The sequence below is a fragment of the Austrofundulus limnaeus genome, unplaced genomic scaffold (assembly GCF_001266775.1).
Source record: "Austrofundulus limnaeus strain Quisiro unplaced genomic scaffold, Austrofundulus_limnaeus-1.0 Scaffold478, whole genome shotgun sequence".
NCBI classification, from domain to species: Eukaryota; Metazoa; Chordata; class Actinopteri; order Cyprinodontiformes; family Rivulidae; genus Austrofundulus; species Austrofundulus limnaeus.
In genome coordinates this window covers 165,326-172,553 of record NW_013952880.1, presented here as the reverse complement: position 1 = coordinate 172,553, position 7,228 = coordinate 165,326, and the positions used below count along the sequence as shown (strand labels likewise).

Genomic DNA, 7,228 nt, shown 5'->3' with positions numbered 1-7,228 from the left:
AACGCCTGCAGATATATTTCAGCCTAACTGCCCCCTCCCCAACACACACACTCATTCCCAAGGCCTTGCACTTTTTTTGTGCTTTTGCTATTCACTCTTTCTCTCCCACACTGTCCCAGATCAAACTCTGCCCCCTCATCTCTCCCGCCTGCCATGAACTGCCTCTCCCTTTCCAACATACGTATGCACACAGATACAGTCAGATAAACTGTTTCTCTTTTTATTTTCTTTTGGTTTCTGAAGTTCCCTAACTGTACATCCACATGGGAACCCTCACCAGTCAGTGCACTTTCTATTGCTTATTTTTGTATTTACAAGGAGGAGGGTTGAAAGGGTTGTAGGCTGCGAGAATCAAACCATGGGAGAATCTATTAAAATAAACCACATCACAAATAAACTGTGGTGGGATAGATAGCGTGCCTCTCACGCTGAGGTCCACCACAGTCTTCTGACTTCTTTCCATAAACTTTTCAGACAGACTTCACTCTCATTCTTACCGTCTTCACGCTCTACGTCTCGCTCAGAAGTGGGTCAGCGTTTTCCTGACTCGTGGAACAATGGTGGTCCATGTGTGGCAACTGTGTGCTCCAGCATAGATATCCTGACTGGATGTTTAGTTTTTTTATTATCGATGAAAGCATTTGGGACTTGACTGTATTTCATAAAGCTACGTCTCATGAACACGCAGCACAAGAGTTTGAGAACAGGACAGTGAAAATATCAGTCAAATATTTTCAAGTCTGGGCCACTATGTAGCTCATCTGTTCAGTGTAGGGCTGTGTATGGGCAAGAATTTGGCGATACGATACATATCATGACAGAGAGGTCACGATACGATATATTGCGATACTGTAAGCAAGGCGATATATTGCGATATATTGCGATTTTTTTGTCCAAAAATTCTATTAAATAAAAACCTCTTACTGGGGGAAAAAATGAAAAACCAAAATTCATTGTCTCAGAAAATTCTAATATTACATAGACGTACTTTTGATACATTTAGCTGTGTTCTGCTTTGTATGTATTTTATTTTATTTGTTTCATATTTCTTATTTCATACATGTTTTCAATTATTAGACTAAATTTGACAATAAATAGTTTGAAAATATATTTTTTGCAGCTTTTTAGTTTTTGATATTAATTTACAATATGATCACCCAACACTTAACAATAGCCTCTACCTCAAGAGGTAGAGGAACCAAATGGCTGGCTCACTGCTGCCAACTAGTGGTCAGAGGCTGAACTACAACATAAAAATGAATGGCTGGCAGAAAAGTTGACGTCATTTTAAACCTTAATAAAAAATCGATACAGGGCTTTAGAATATCGATACAGTATCCGGAAATGAAATATTGCGATGTTTCAGTGTATCGATATTTTCTTGCACCCCTAGTTCAGTGACGATGATGAAGCCCTCAAAATTATCGATAACATGCTGGGTGGAGAATGGTCAACTATAGCTCTAGGTTTATAAAACTCCCTCTTCACGCCCAGCATTTTGTGTGTGAAAATATGGAAGAGGAAGGGAAGGTTGAGGTAGATGTGTTTTTCTCCATCTTCTACTGTTTATCCATAGTCAGGTCACAGAGGCAGCAGGAGAGAAACCCAAACATCCCTTTACCCAACAACACTTTCCAGCCTGTTCTGAGGCACCCCAAGGTGCTCCCAGGCTAGAGAGCCTCCAGCAAGTCCTGGGTCTTCCCAGGGGGCCGCCTACCCTTGGGGTGTGCCCTGAAGACCTCGAAAAGTATGTGTCCAAGAGTAATCCTAATCAGATACCTGAACCACCTTAACTGACTCCTTTCAATGCAGAGGAGCAGCGGCTCTACTCCGAGCTCCTCCTGGATGGTGGAGCTTCTCACGCTGTCTCTAAAGCTGAGCCTGGACAACCTGAAGAGGAAGCTCATTTTGGCCACTTGTTGCAGGATCTTGTTCTTGTTTGGTCATAACCCATGCCTCATGACCAGGCTTGTAGGTAGGATTGTGAAGGAGGACCCCACCCCGCATGCACATGCTTACGAGCTCACAGAGGCCTCGCAAAGTTTATGTAGGTTAAAAAAAAAGGTTACGGACAGACTGGGACCGAAGACTGTGACAACAGCAGCTACTGCAGTTGTAAAATCACAACCCAATTCATTTTTTGTCTTCCTCTGGCGTCATAAAATAATTATGGTCACTCCCTCTGCAGCTTACTTATTTTTTTGAATTTTATGAAATTTATAGAGTTAAAAAAAATAATTACTTAGTGGACCAAAATATGGATAGGGTGTCCTGAGGTGTTGCCAGCTGAATTTTTTTATTTATTTACCATTATTTTACCAGGGAAGTCCCTGAGATCTCAGATCTCTTTTTCAAGGGCGGCCTGGGCCTGAAGGCAACCTATTGTACCCGGAGAAAACCCACGCAAGCACGAGGAGAACATGCAAACTCCGCACAGAAAGACCCCAGGTACGAACCGGGGATCGAACCCAGGACCTTCTTGCTGTGAGGAGTTGGTGCTAACCACTGACCGGTCGTGCTGCTGATAGGGTTGGGCAATATTGGCAAAAAAATTAATCACGATTAATTGTGGTATTTAGTCGATAACGATTAATCACCTGGAGTCCCTGGACACTCTTATGTCCTAGTCACATGACCAATTTAGTGGGAAAGATTTGCCCTTCATAAAAATCTGTTCCAAATTTTATTAAAATTACAGACTTCAGGCTATACATCAAATTTTAAATTGTGTTGATACATAAATAAATTACAGAACCTTTTTTTAATGTTCGTCATATTTGAGGCAGAGAGGAACACCGAGCGGAGTGACTGCGAAATCTCAAGTCAGTCTGCTTGGTGGCATTAATCGTATTAATCATCAAGTGCCAAAAAATAATTGATTAAAGTTTCTCTGATGATTAATTACACACGATACGATTATGCCCAACCCTAGCTGCCAGGAGGGCATTGTAAAATGAACAGGGCATTGTTACAATGCCCCTCTAACTAAATGCCTATGAGGGTTTCAACGTAGACAGACCAGTAAACGGATAGCATTGCCTTCCGACTCAGCCTTTTCTTCACCTTGACTGACCGAAGCAACGTCCTCATTACCGAGGACGAGGCCCCAATCGATCGTACCATCTCCCGCTCCACCTTACCATCACTCCTGAACAAGACTGTAAAGCCCCATCTCCATTGTTGTCTCACTCTTAACACTAGTGTTAAGTGGATGCACCAGATCACCCTTACAACCTGGCTGATTCCACAATGTGAGCTTGAAGACCCATGTAGTACTGAGATGCCTATTTTTTTTTGTATGATTTTGATTTTCCAAGGTGTAACAGTTTTTTCTTGGTAAGAATGTCTTATTTATATCAATAAGGCCAAACAAATACACTCAATGTGCCAAAAAGTAAAGCCTAATCTTCACTTCCCAGACATAAAATGCATTAAAGTTGCAGATAAATAACCCAGATCAGAGGCAAATCTCAAGTTAGATCAGCAGCCACCAATTACTATGTGCGAACGCTTCAAAGGCATGATTTGCGAGGCTCGCGAACACATCCACACTTGTGACGGCATATCAAGTGTGTTAGCTTGTTTGGCTGCAATGCATGAGCCAGAGCGTTTAAAACACCGAGTGTGGAGTTACAAAAGAGGGAAACCTCTAAAGAGGAACACAACAAACACACAAAACACATGATGGAAAATATAGTGAAACACTTAGAAAGCCTTCCAGTACACAACATCAGAACAGCTTTGAGAGAATGGATGTAAAGAGAAGTTGTGTGTTTTCTTCCACAGTCATGTTAACACAACAGATTGACTGACAAGCAGCTACAGTACAAGAAGTTCAAAATAAGAGAGACAGAGAGATTTGTCTGCATGACAGGCCGCTTTAACTGCTTGATAAAGATCAGCCTGAGAAATTTAGGTTGTATCTGAAAAGAGAAAAAATGTCATGGTGAGTGACGTTCCTTTCAGTTCTCACTCGTGTGATCCCACGCGAACTTCAAAACTCCACAGAACAAGATAAGCACGCCTTTGTGTGAACAATCAAACAATCCAACACTACTGAAAATCAGCTTGCTTCATACAGTTGTGTTGTATCTACTGATGAAAAGGCACAGAGCAGCCAACAATTTAAAGTCAACAGCTGTTTTCTTCATTTGAAAATAGTCCCATTACCAAACGGACTGTTCACATCATGATTCCTGACTGGATCCAAAAAAGGGTTTAGGATTCGAACTACAGGAAACCTTTGAATCTTATCATTTCACTTGATTGAAAAAATGAATCGTTAATGAAAAAGACTTATTACACAATATATGTTTATTTTTTATGTGTGAATAAAACTGCAGGCAGTTTAGGCTCTGATTTGTCTTTAAACAGTTGCTACAGTACTAGGCTGTGTCAGTCCTGAGGTGATGAAAAACCTTTAATAAACCTTTAAGTTAGCCAAACTTACATTTTCACTCTTAAAGTGGGCATATTATGCTTTTAAATCCATCTTTTTCACATTTAAATCATTCAGTTGGAGTCTATATAAACTGGAACTGCAATAATTTATTTAATGGTCATTTTGATTTGGTAGCTAAAGGCTATTAGGTACAATTTGTATTTCTCAAGATGTATCAAATACTAAATAAAATAGATTCCCAATAATCTACAAAGATATTCTGTAAATATGTGTTGAAATGGATTCACATTCAGCACCATCTGAATAATAAATATTTAGTTGCAGAATCTAAATTCATTAGCTTACTTAGTTTCAGTGTATTACAATAAACATAGTAAAATAGATGAAATCTAGGCCTCATTTTAGACTTAAAGATATGCATTTTTACTTCCTAATTCACCAGATTCTATCTACACATATTGCACCAAATTCATACAGAACCATCCTGCTAAATATTACAGTGCAAATCAGTCCTTTTGTCCCAGAACTAATTTTATCACCCCTGCCACCAACTCAGTTAATGGAGTAGCTAAACTTAGCACAAAAAACAAGTAAATTTGTGTTTGGGAGGTTATTGCTTTGTTGTAACAGTAATTCTTGGCAATAAATCTTATACTGTTGGAAAGTCTGTTAATTTCCCTTTTAAATGGTGTCACATTTGTAAGGAACATGCATTTGTGGGATGAGCAGTAGAGCTGAGTATGTGGGTTGTACACATGAAAAATTTGCCAAATCGTCTCTGCCAAACAGCTTAAAAGTATGACCCAAACAGAATATACAGATATCTTTGCAGCACCTGCGGAGACTAAATTCAACTTTTCTGCTTTGAGAGATTCCAAGTACACAACAAAATGCGAATAATGACTAAAAAAGTGGATTTTGCATAAGTCCCCTTTAAGGCAAAGCAAACTGAATGAGGTTATTTTTATTTAAACACAGTCTGATTTAGAAATTCAAACACATTGGAAGCTAAACATCTATTTGAGCTGCTAATATGGAAAAATTATTGTCATCACAATGTCTATGTCTGCAATATCAGTAAGGACTCAATGTCCTTGATGTTCACATTTTGTTAGGGGGTTGTCCACATAATAACTTTTTTTGTGGATATGCAAAAGTTATCAAGCTTTAGGTGCAGGCTCCGCATCTCATTGCTGTGGTATTCAGACATTTCATTTTCTCTTTACTGTTTGAAATCAAATGATGTCCTGAGACTTTTGACTCACTCTGTACAGTATTATACAGTGATTAGTCATGCCATAACACTTGAGTTTGGCATCTACAATTTGGGACTTTTATACGCAGCATATGTACATACTGTTTATGTCAAGCATTTTGTGTGAAACTGCTTTTAAGAGTTGTTATAAATGTCTGCCAGTCATTCCAATGATAACATGAAGTAACATAATGCAGCACACAGAGACCATAGACTGCAGACAGGAGCCTTCATATACACAGTCAGTCTGCTCAGTGACCATATCAGGCAACTGCAGCTGGAGATGCTTCACTGATCTGTTTTTGCAACAACTTTCACTGTTACTTTTGAGACTGACTGAACCAAACTAAAACCTGAAAGTAAATCATGGAACCAAATCCCTCTTTTTTACTTACAAGTAGGCATTTCATAAATTTAAGCCTTGAGTTGTGACCTCCATATAAATTTTGTAATTTGTGATTTTGTACTTTGTTCCAACATTAAATAAATCCTGATTTATTTTTGTTTCTGCTGTCCTCCAAGACATGAAGTTATGTGACGAGCTAAATACTACAGAGTATATAGTACTTGAAGTGTCTGTTGGGGTCTGATATACTTTATAGAGTACAAAAATAACCATCACTTAGCATATGGTTTACATCATACTACGTGTAAACTGCACACTGATTAACACCAACCAAAGGAACAAATGGGAGCATTTCTGTTCTACAAAATATCTCCACCATCCCTCCACTCCTCCACTCCTCCACCTCTTCCTGTCTTATCTAATATGTCTGCGTGAGATAGCATGACTCAGTTACAGGAACGCTCAGAAGCTTCAGGCTCTTCCTTGCTCTGACAGAATGTCACACTGATTTTTTTAATGGTGGTCATCCGTGGGTCCTGCTACAACTTTGGTTTGTGAACAGAAAAGAAATCCTAAAAGCAACGGACAATTTTCCTGACAGTTTTTTTTCTGTCTTACATAAATGAGGCTTCTTTTTAGAATGTGTCCCCGTGTTATGAGATGGGAACTTGCACGTTAGTTGTTTGTTGTTGTTGTTTATTATAAAGCAATAGTTCCCTATGACATTTTACAGATTAAAGATGGCAGTAATTCACTTTAATCTTGGCCCCTCTTGGACTGGTTGTGTATCTGTAACAAACACACATTTTGTTACTTGAATTGTGCATTTATGCTGCACAACAACTTCTTGTGGATTCCTATCTTTACATCTGTAAAATCAGTTGTCTGAGCCTCGGTGATTAACGTCTTGTCAGTTTGCACCTGTATTAGTGTTAATCACTTGACTCTTCTCATTTGTGTGATGGTTTGGTGTTTTTATCAGGTGCAAGTGTAACAATATGCTCTGTGATTTTACAGACAAACTGGTAACATTTAAATATGAACTAGATGGATTTAGAAACTGGTTTGTTTCAATGTGTTTCTTACTATAGTTACACTCAACACATAATGTGACTGAAACTCCTGTTTGACAAGTTGTTGGATCACTTTCAGGCTTGGTTCACACACACACACACACACACACACACACACACACACACACACACACACACACACACACACACAC

The 7,228-nt window shown here is 39.0% G+C and overlaps 1 protein-coding gene across 1 annotated transcript in view; it reads left to right on the top strand.

Moving 5' to 3' along the window:
- fgd (faciogenital dysplasia) overlaps nt 1-7,228 on the top strand; it is a 90,305-nt gene that overhangs the window by 5,959 nt on the left and 77,118 nt on the right. The window lies entirely within an intron of this gene.